The sequence below is a fragment of the Oncorhynchus mykiss genome, chromosome 8 (genome assembly GCF_057628025.1).
Source record: "Oncorhynchus mykiss isolate SJ-2025 chromosome 8, ASM5762802v1, whole genome shotgun sequence".
Classification (NCBI taxonomy): Eukaryota; Metazoa; Chordata; class Actinopteri; order Salmoniformes; family Salmonidae; genus Oncorhynchus; species Oncorhynchus mykiss.
Genome location: NC_143029.1, coordinates 35,133,631 through 35,144,862, shown reverse-complemented (window position 1 = coordinate 35,144,862; position 11,232 = coordinate 35,133,631). Strand labels below are relative to the sequence as shown.

The window sequence follows — 11,232 nt, the reverse complement described above, 5'->3', positions numbered from 1 at the left end:
AGGCCTCTCCAGAGGTGTTCGATCAGATTCAAGTCTGGGCTCTGGCCGGGCCACTCAAGGACATTCAGAGACTTGTGCCAAAGCAACTCCCGCGTTGTCTTGGCTGTGTGCTTCGGGTTGTTGTCCTGTTGGAAGGTGAACATTCACCCCAGTCTGAGGTCCTGAGCCCTTTGGAGCAGGTTTTCATCTAGGATCTCTCTGTACTTTGCCTCAATCCTGACTAGTCTCCCAGTCCCTGTAGCTAAAAAACATCCCCACAGCATAACGCTTCCACCACCATGCTTCACCGTAGGGATGGTGACAGGTTTCCTCCAGACGTGACGCTTGGCATTCAGGCCAAAGAGTTCAATCTTGGTTTCATCAGACCAGAGAATCTTGTTTCTAATGGTCTGAAAGTCCTTTAGGTGCCTTTTGGCCAACTCCAAGCGGGCTGTCATTTGCCTTTTACTGGGGAGTGGATTCCACTCTCCCATAAAGGTCTGATTGGTGGAGTGCTGCAGAGATGGTTGTCCTTCTGGAAGGTTCGCCCAATTCAAAATACGGAATCGTAACATTAAACATTCATGAAAATACAAGTGTCTTACATCGTTTACCAAACTATAATTTTTCTAACAATTGTTTACAGATATATTTTTTCACTTATAATTCACTGTATCACAAATTCAGTGGGTCAGAAGTTTACATACACTAAGTTGACTGTGCGTTTAAACAGCTTGGAAAATTCCAGAAAATTATGTCATGGAGTTAGAAGCTTCTGATAGGCTAATTGACATCATTTGAGTCAATTGGAGGTGTACCTGTGGATGTATTTCAAGGCCTACCTTCAAACTCAGTGCCTCTTTGCTTGACATCATGGAAAAATCAAAAGAAATCAGCCAAGGCCAAAAAACTGGAAACCTCCACAAATCTTGCCTATGCCGCTCTGTACCATCACTCATTCATATATCTTTATGTACATATTATTTATCCCCTTACACTTGTAGGTAGTAGTTTTGGAATTGTTAGCTAGATTACTTGTTGGTTATTACTGCATTGTCGGAACTAGAAGCACAAGCATTTCGCTACACTCGCATTAACATCTGCTAACCATGTGTATGTGACAAATACAATTTGATTTGATTTGATTTGAAGTCTGGTTCATCCTTGGGAGCAGTTTCCAAATGCCTGAAGGTACCATGTTCATCTGTACAAACAATAGTACGCAAGTATAAACACCATGGGACCACGCAGACATCATACCGCTCAGGAAAGAGACGCATTCTGTCTCCTACAGATGAACGTACTTTGGTGCAATGGTGCAAATTAATCCCAGAACAACAGCAAATTACCTTGTGAAGATGCTGGAGGAAACAGGAACAAAAGTATTTATATCCACAGTAAAACGAGTCCTATATCGACATAACCTGAAAGGCTGCTCCAAAACCGCCATAAAAAAGTCAGACTACAGTTTGCAACTGCACATGGTTGGCAAAGATTGTACTTTTTGGAGAAATGTTCTCTGGTCTGATGAAACAAAAATGTTGTGGGTGTGCTTTGCTACAGGAGGGACTGGTGCACTTCAAAAAATAGATGGCTTCATAAGGAGGGAAAGGTATGTGGATATATTGATGCCACATTTCAAGACATCAGTCAGGAAATTAAGGCTTGGTCGCAAATTGATCTTTCAAGTGGACAAAGACCCCAAGCATACTTCCAAAGTTGTGGCAAAATGGCTTAAGGACAACAAAGTCAAGGTATTGGAGTGGCCATCACAAAGCCTTGACCCCAATCCACTAGAAAATGTGTGGGCAGAACTGAAAAAGAGTGTGCGAGCAAGGAGGCCTACAAACCTGACTCAGTTACACCAGGTCTGTCAGGAGCAATGGGCCAAAATTCACCCAGCTTGTGGAAGACTACCCAAAACGTTTGACCCAAGTTCAACAATTTTAAAAGCAATGTTACCAAATACTAATTGAGTGTATGTAAACTTCTGACCCACTGGGAATGTGATGAAAGAAATACAAGCTGAAATAAATCATTCTCTCTACTATTATTCTGACATTTCACATTCTTAAAACCTCTTAGAGCTCTAGGGGCGCTATTTCATTTTTGGATAAAAAACGTTCCCGTTTTAAGCGCGATATTTTGTCACGAAAAGATGCTCGACTATGCATATTCTTGACAGTTTTGGAAAGAAAACACTCTGAAGTTTCAGAATCTGCAAAGATTTTGTCTGTAAGTGCCCCAGAACTCATTCTACAGGCGAAACCAAGATGATGCATCACCCAGGAATTAGCAGAATTTCTGAAGCTCTGTTTTCCATTCTCTCCTTATATGGCTGTGATTGCGCAAGGAATGAGCCTACACTTTCTGTCGTTCGCCCAAGGTCTTAGCAGCATTGTGACGTATTTGTAGGCATATCATTGGAAGATTGGCCATAAGAGACTACATTTTCCAGAGGTCCGCCCGGTGTCCTTTGTCTAAATTTGTGCGTAATCTTCAGGTGCAGGCATTTTCTCCTGGGATTCAGGAGAGAAAGCATGTTTCCAAGAACGATGTATCAATGAAGAGATATGTGAAAAACACCTTGAGGATTGATTCTAAACAACGTTTGCCATGTTTTCAGTCGATATTATGGAGTTAATTTGGAAAAAAGTTTGCGTTTTGAGGACTGAATTTATGGATTTTTTTTGGTAGCCAAATGTGATGTATAAAACGGAGCTATTTCTAATACACAAGGAATCTTTTTGGAAAAACTGAGCATCTGCTATCTAACTGAGAGTATCCTCATTGAAAACATCAGAAGTTCTTCAAAGGTAAATGATTTTATTTGAAGGCTTTTATGTTTTTGTTAATGTTGCGTGCTGGATGCTAACGCTAATGCTAACGCTAAATGCTAACGCGAAATGCTAACTCTAGCTAGCTACTTTTACACAAATGATTGTTTTCCTATGGTTGAGAAGCATATTTTGAAAATCTGAGATGACAGTGTTGTTTACAAAAGGCTAAGCTTGAGAGATGGCATATTTATTTCATTTCATTTGCGATTTTCATAAATAGTTAACGTTGTGTTATGCTAATGAGCTTGCTGATAGATTTACACAATCCTGGATACAGGGGTTTTTTCATAGCTAAACGTGACGCAGAAAACGGAGCGATTTGTCCTAAACAAATAATCTTTCAGGAAAAACTGAACATTTGCTATCTGAGAGTCTCCTCAATGAAAACATCTGAAGTTCTTCAAAGGTAAATGATTTTTTTGAATGCTTTTCTGTTTTTTTGTGTAAATGTTGCCAGCTGAATGCTAATGCTAAATGCTACGTTAGCCATCAATACTGTTACACAAATGATTGTTTTGCAATGGTTGAGAAGCATATTTTGAAAATCTGAGATGACAGTGTTGTTAACAAAAGGCTAAGCTTGAGAGCTAGCATATTTATTTCATTTCATTTGCGATTTTCATGAATAGTTAACGTTGCGTTATGGTAATGAGCTTGAGTCTGTATTCACGAACCCGGATCCGGGATGGGGAGATCAGAAAGGTTAAAATAAAATGGTGATCCTAACTGGCCTAAGACAGGGAATTTTGACTCTGATTAAATGTCAGAAATATTTGGCTAAGGTGTATGTAATCTTCCGACTTCAACTGTGTATACACTTTCAGTAAAAAGTTTGCATACACCTGCTCATTCAAGGGTTTTTCTTTCTTTTTCTATTTTCTACATTGTAGAATAATAGTGAAGACATCAAAACTATGAAATAACGCATGGATTAATGTGCTCAGCATATGTGGGAACTCCTTCAAGACTGATGGAAAAGCATTCCAGGTGAAGCTGGTTGAGAGAATGCCAAGAGTGTGCAAAGCTGTCATCAAGGCAATGGCTACTTTGAAGAATCTCAAATAAAAAATATATTTTAATTTCTTTGAGAACTTTTGGTTGCTACATGATTCCATATGTGTGATTTCAAAATTTTGATGTCTTCACTATTATTCTACAATGTAGAAAAACCTTTGAATGAGTAGGTGTGTCCAAACTTTTGACTGGTACTGTATATACAGAAAACCAGTCAGTATCTGGTGACCACCATTTACCTCATGCGGTGCGACACATCTCCTTCGGCCTGTGGAATGTTGTCCCACTCCTCTTAAATGGCTATGTGAAGTTGCCGGGAAATGGAACACGCTGTCATACACGTCAATCCAGGGCATCCAAAACAGGCTCAGTGAGTGTCTGGTGAGTATGCAGGCCATCGATGAACTGGGACCTTTTCAGCTTCCAGGAATTGTGCACAGATCCTTGTGACATGGGGCCATGTATTATCATGCTGAAACATGAGGTGATGGATGCAGATGAAGGGCAAGACATTGGGCCTCAGGATTTTGTCATGGTGTCTCTGTGCCTTCAAATTGCCATCAATAAAATGCAATTGTGTTCGTTATCTGTAGACATTGCTTGCCCATACCATAACCCCACCGCCACCATTGGGCACTTTGTTTACAACGTTGGCATCAGCAAACCACTCACCCATACAGCGCCATACATGTGGTCTGCCGTTGGGAGGCCAGTTGGATATTTCAGAATGTCTTTATTTTGTGGATTTGTGTGGATTGTTAGGTATTACTGCACTGTTGGAGATAGGAAACATAAGCATGTTGCGACAAATAACATTTGATTTGATTTAGATTATATATCTCTTATTGGCTTCTCAGCGTGAGATTACCTGACAAAAGGCATCTCATCCCAGATTCAAACATGGTAATTACCTTAAAGATGAAAATACAACAATAATTTATTCACTGTGCTGCGGAGATCACAGAGAGACAAAGATCAGAACGCTGATGATTAATCCACAGATTAAAAGGAAAACCTATTTAGTTCAGTTGGTAATCTTGAATTAATCTCTCCTCGTTTGTCTTTCAAGCATCCACGTGGGGCTGTATGTTCCTGATATCCAATAAGGAGGGGACGTGCAGCGCGTGGAGCATTTCAAATAGAACTAAGTTCTATTTTAGCCTATGGCTACGCAGATGTTCGTTCACGCGTGTGAGAGGTGTAGCAAAATGATTGAATAGCACGTGTGCATTTATTTTCCAACACTTGTGCACGCAACGTGGCCGCTGAGGTCTGCATGTGAGTCTCAAGTCTTTAATACAAAGGCAATAATTCAGTGTTCACACGCAATGTTCAATTCTCTAGGAAATCAATGTATCTCGAAAGGCACAGTAAACCTTAAAAGTAGGCACGGCAAACGTCACACAAGTATGGATAAATATCAATGGTCTCAGATAAGTAAACAGCAAAACACAAGAAATATCTTTGCTGCCTGTCTCCAAGTCCCACACAGTCACAAAACAAATTGAACTCCGAATGCTGACAATTAGCACTGTCAAATACACAGAGACTGAAAAGAGATGGGTCCTGGTCGTGCAACTGTGAAACCACCTCCACCTATGATAACAGATGGAGGTGCTGTCACAATCACACCTGCAATCAATCACACCTGCAATCAATTAACACAAACACAGACTGAGCGTTCCTATGACCAGGCGGTGCTGACGCATGCCAGATCTTACTGTCTGGTGCTCAACAGCACAGTCAATGACGTGCCACGCAACCATTGGTTGACGCATGCAACATCTGAGCAGGGGAAAGCAACCAGAAACAATCTGTTCAAATTGACCAATAGAAAGCTCACGGTTCACAATCACATTCCTACACTGTACATCATGTAATAGAGGCACCTCTACCCTGTTACATACGCACAGATACGCTCACCCCCCCCCCCCCCCCCCCCCCCTCCTCCCCACACACACATTAAGTAATTGTGATAGACAGTGACTCCCAATAGGTTATTCATTAAATAAGACATTCTATTATGATGTAAACTCTGCCCTAATGGATGTGCTCTTTGTCACCTCTGGGTCATCATGGCAAATGGCCTGATTACAATTCTCAAGTGCAAGGCAGCCCTTCCTGTTGAGTGGGAAAAAATGTCTCTCTTTCTAACTGTAACCAGAGAATTGACCACAGAAATGTGTTTTAGAAAAAGACTCTTTCATCCATGTTTGGAATCTATCTGAAACTTGTCCACTGAAGAGAACTCTGATGCTATCTATATGAACGCATGTGGTAATATATGAATCTCTGTGGTAATTTGTATCTGTACAAGGGGAACTCTAACTACTCTATGCAAAAGGAGGTTTATTATCTTCATTGTCATCCCCCACACAAGCCTTTAGATGCTGGTGACATCCTGTGGAGATTGGGCCTGTGTGATCAGGTTACTGTAACTTGGTATTGTTTGATTGGTCTTTGGTTGTTGGTTTTGGTTTGAAAGAGTCACAAATGTTATGAATATAATTACAGTAAATGCCTTTGTTCTGCCTCTTGTTGTGTATCCTGTCAATGAAGAACGATTGTAAGATCAATTCTAATTCCCTACAACTCTAGCCTAGTAGGCATACTGTATCTCTGTTCATTCTTTGGCTTTTAACTGTAAGTTTTGTATGCCTAGATTGTGAATGCTATGTTGATGTCAGTATTGTCTTGTAACTTGCACTTTATGCCTTGTACAATGCAATTAAATATCTGCCACTGATATAAGCAATTCTTAGTTCTTTCTGGACAATTACTGTAAGTCAACTGTAGTTTCTTGCATATAGCTAAATCATTTTAATGGAGTCAGATAAACATTTTAATAATTGCATAGTCTTATTACGGTTTGCATGTGAGGTACATATAATCTCCAGCATATGATTTAATATTACCCCACTAAAATGAGGTCAATAATTGCTCAGTGAAACTGCTTTTTTCATCCTAGTCAGTTAAACCTCACTAAAATCAACCTCAACCTGCTTACTGGGGCTCTAACAGTCCCTCTAGAATATGACAAAGCCAAGTCCTGGGGTCCTCATTGGGTTATATCTCCTTATTGTGGTATGGGCTCCTAAATTACTCAGTAAGAGACCTACAATACCTTTCAATCAGCCCAGGTAAACCTGGAAAGGTGACTTTAACTTGACAAGTAGGTGTTTGTCGTGGTCTTGTGGATACACTTAAAGAAAAAAAAACTCACATGTAGTTACTCAACACTTTATGTTCTCAAAGTACTTTTCTCTATTGAAAAAATAACCAAACCTAATTTCATCATGTTTGTTCCTTTTATATGCATAATGGTTTTCGGTAACTCAGTGTACTTTACCTTGTCTTTACTCTTCCTTGCGTGTGTCTGTGTGTTTGCATGCATGCGTGTGTTTTGGCATGCCTGCGTATGCACTCGGTGTACTTTACCTTGTCCTTACTCTTCCTTTGTGCATCACTTTGCTTAGCCTTGTGAGTCCACTAGACTTTCTTTCCTGTGTGTGCGTGCGGGCGTGCTGATGTGCGTGCATGCCTCCGTGTGTGTGTTCTCTATCTCTGTTGAACCCGGTCATTAGTTTCAGTGTGGGCCAGCTGTGTGGTCTGGCCCAGGTACACATGGCTCAGGTGGTGTTTTTTCAACCTTGATATTCAGCCCAGGCTACAGGGATGTGTGTGTGTGCACACAGTGTGTGTCTGTGTGTGCATGAAGAAGACATCATGCCATACGGGACACAAGGGCACGTGCCCCCTTAGATTTGTCCTGTTTTAAACCATTTCTTTCAGATGTTAAATGAATTACTCAACAAAGCCCACATTTCATCATAACTTTTATAAGAAGATCTGTCAGCTATATTTTAGGGAGGGGACACACTGAACAGTACCTATCCTGTAACTCCCGTTAATGGCATCAAATCATTCAATTACATTATCTGGTGCAACAATCTGTAGCTAAAATAACTGGTGATCAACAGATGATGGGGGAGATGGTCATGATGAAACTACAGCTCAGGGAACACTTGTACATCTGTGGGAGGAGTGTTGTCATGATCAAACTGCCATTCAGCTCCTCTTGAGTCATCTTCTGCTTGAAATCCAGCATAATGTTCAATCCATCAATATGGATACAGTTCACAGGATACAGTTCTGCTACAATGACACACGCAGGCAAAGGTATTCTGTTTCTCTCCAAGAATCCTCTCCATGACGAAGCCCGGGCACCACACAGTATTGTCCATAAGACAAAAAAAGATCATAAATTATACTCCACTGCACAGTTTGAAGGAGTGTTGACAGACAGAACTGTGCCAGCATAATAACATTAGAGTAGACTAGTTGAACATGCATACATGTGCACAGGCACAGAGATACATGAACAACATCCTCTAGCCTAATAGAATGAAATATGGCATAACCCACAACCTATGCACAAGTTACCAGACTGTTCAAATGAGCCTAGGTAGGTAGGCAGACAGTATCTAGTTACAGCCATGTCTAACAGGCAAGCTTAGGCAAATATTTTAATAGTAAAACCAGCTTATCAGTTTTACAACAGTTAAATTGTTGCATTATTGTTTCTCCTCACTGTTAGCTACTAAACTTAGCAATAGTTGTTATTTACATCTGTTTGGAATCCTATCTTGCTTATAATTTTGTGATTTTGAAGAGCATCCACGGTCATAATCATAACCAATGTCAACCCTCGACAATTATATTACATAGCTAGCTAGTAAAACAATTTACAGTTGCTGATGTTACAAGTTTGCTAAAAAGTTACAAATGCGAGGCCTGGCGCATAGTAACAAGTTAGCTCCAGTCATGTGCTATTATTTGCGTTATAGTCAGCTATTTAGCAGCCATATCTAGGACTAAAAAGAGAAAAGGTAATCCAATCAAGATACAATAGATCGATTGCAAAACATCTTCCATTTTTAGTCATAGATATGGCTACCAGCCGTTGTTTAGCTAACTTAGCTAGCTAGACTAAAACAACTTTCTATCGCTGTATTCAAACGTACAACCTTTGGAATCAGAGGCAGATGCTTACACCCATCCAACATCCCCATGCACAACACCCTAGCAAAACCAAAACCTACTTGAAGTTAACCGTGCTCACTGTTGCACTTAGTGGCCGGTTTCCACATCATCTCCCAATGTCCCCAGACATGGATGGATGTCAAATACTGACTTGTATCATGGGTGATCTGGCTGAATATAGACTACACACGCACCTGTTTTCATAAGCCCAAGAGGAGAGGTAAGGCTACTGAACTTGAAGCAGCAAAAAGCGGAGACTTTCACTTTCTCTTGAGCTACGTCTTGCAGATGGGATATAGCCTACCTTTTAGAAGCGGGACGATTTGTAGGCAGAGACAAATACATGGACAATCAATATTTATTGAAAAAAAAAGGCTCAACGCTCGCTCACTATGGTATGCGAGTGTAGCGCCTTTTCAATTATGATTGATTTTTTTGATTGCACCTCTACTCACGTTGGTTGAGTTAATTTCCTTGAAAAGATAACTGCCACAAGATTTTCCGCCCATGCATAGTTAGCCGCAGCCTACTCTATTTCACTGAGACAGTACATATAGGCTCACTTGATATTGCAGGCCCAACTAGGAGACGAGAGGTAGGCTACTTAACTTGAAGCAGCGAATGCTGAGAGTGTGTCAATAATGCGACAAGAATGTGTTTTTAATACAATAGTTCGGTTAACGCATACAAAGCAGAAAGACAACCGTATCCTAATAATCTACAGGACAAACATATATTTTAATCATAAAGTCTGTCAGCTCCCATCCGCAGCACGAAAAATGCTTCTCTGCTTGCTCTAGACCCACTGCTTTTCTGTGCTGAACAGCTCTGGGCCAACCTCACATTCACCATAGCTCTTATATTAGTCTACTCTCAGAACACAGCTACAGAAATACAGTGTCTATTTGACAGTTGTTTTACCTTTCTACTCTAAATGTGGACGGTGAGCATCGAGGTGGACACAACGCCTGCACACTTGCCAGTGATGTGGTAGTTGATTGTGAGAAAGGAAGTAAGGGAAAGGGGATACCTAGTCAGGAGGGAGAGCTGGAGGAGAGGAAGGGACGGAATGTTTGCTTGTTTGTAGTCCTTTGAACATTGGATGCTGATCCAAAACCAAACTGATCTACAATACCTAGATACCACTCTGTGTGTGTGTGTGTGTGTGTGTGTGTGTGTGTGTATGTGTGTGTGTGTGTGTGTGTTTGTGTGCGTGCGTGCGTGCGTCTGCGCGTGTGCGTCACCTAGTGCCATTCCTTTAGTCAAAGGGACCCACTAACCATACCACTAGACTTTAGCCACCCAGCCACAGCACCAACGCTCAGTCAGTCGCCCGTTAGTACAACCAAGCTATTTATTAATTCATTTATTTCGGTGCTGGGGGCAGCAAGGCCACAGTGAGATAGAACAGGGAGCGTTTTAATCAAACCCCAGAGTTGAGCAGAGCCGTGTAGAGCTGTCTGACTGATGTGCAGCGAAGCATGTTTGTTTATCCAGGGTGCAGCTGCCAGAGAGAGCAAGGTGACAAGGGAATTTTTATTTTTCTCTCACTCTCTCTCTCTCTCTCTCTCTCTCTCGCTCATTTTCGGTCTCTCTCCCTCTCTCTGCTCTGCCTTTCTCTCTCGCTCTCTCGTTCACTCTCCCCCTCACTCTCTCTTCCTTTATGCACAGAGAACACTGCTCCACAAAAAGAAGAAGAGTGAGGAGGATCTTTATCTTTTTCCTAACGAGATCTAAAGTGCTGGGGTTGTAATTAGGGGCTGTCTGGAAAGAGGGCAATTAAGTGTGCGGTTTGGGCGTCCCCCAGGGTTCTCTCAATGGGACGAATTAGAAAACGGGTGCAAAAAGATTGATGAGTTCAATGTTTTCCAAATGAGGAGCCTTATACACATAATTACAGTGCGGAAATGAATGGATCATCATGATACAAACTCAGGCGAGAGCACCCTTACTAATTGCCCATCAAACGCCAAGGCTGCAGTGTCAGCCACACAACCATCTGCAGTAGAGGAGCTAGCTACTCACTGTGTAATAAAAAAAATCCTCTGCAACTTAGATTAATGTGATCCATCTTCCTTTTGTCCAGGCTCATTATTCTATATTCACATTCTAACCCTGGTTATCTACTCCTAGTCCTGCACTCAACATTCATTCAGGAAGTCAGATGTACAAGGACATTACAGACAGGACTTCTAGCGGCCTTAACCCGTCCGACGTTAAATACTGCTCTAATGTAACGTGTTCCATGGAACGTCCCCCAAGTGCTCTTTCCATCTCGGTATCTGTCTCTTTCTCTACCTCTCTCTGTCTTCCTCTCTCTGTTTTCTCTCTGTGTAAGCGTGCAGTACAGTGCAGG

At 41.4% G+C, this 11,232-nt stretch overlaps 1 long non-coding RNA gene across 2 annotated transcripts in view; it reads left to right on the top strand.

Moving 5' to 3' along the window:
* Window positions 1-2,477: 2,477 nt before the first annotated feature.
* LOC149981639 (uncharacterized) overlaps window positions 2,478-11,232 on the top strand; it is a 79,514-nt gene continuing 70,759 nt past the window's right edge. For both annotated transcript variants that reach the window (XR_016497769.1, XR_016497768.1), the window contains exons 1-2: window positions 2,478-2,795; window positions 3,164-3,225. This is a non-coding gene — a long non-coding RNA (uncharacterized LOC149981639). The remainder of the gene's footprint in view (window positions 2,796-3,163; window positions 3,226-11,232) is intronic.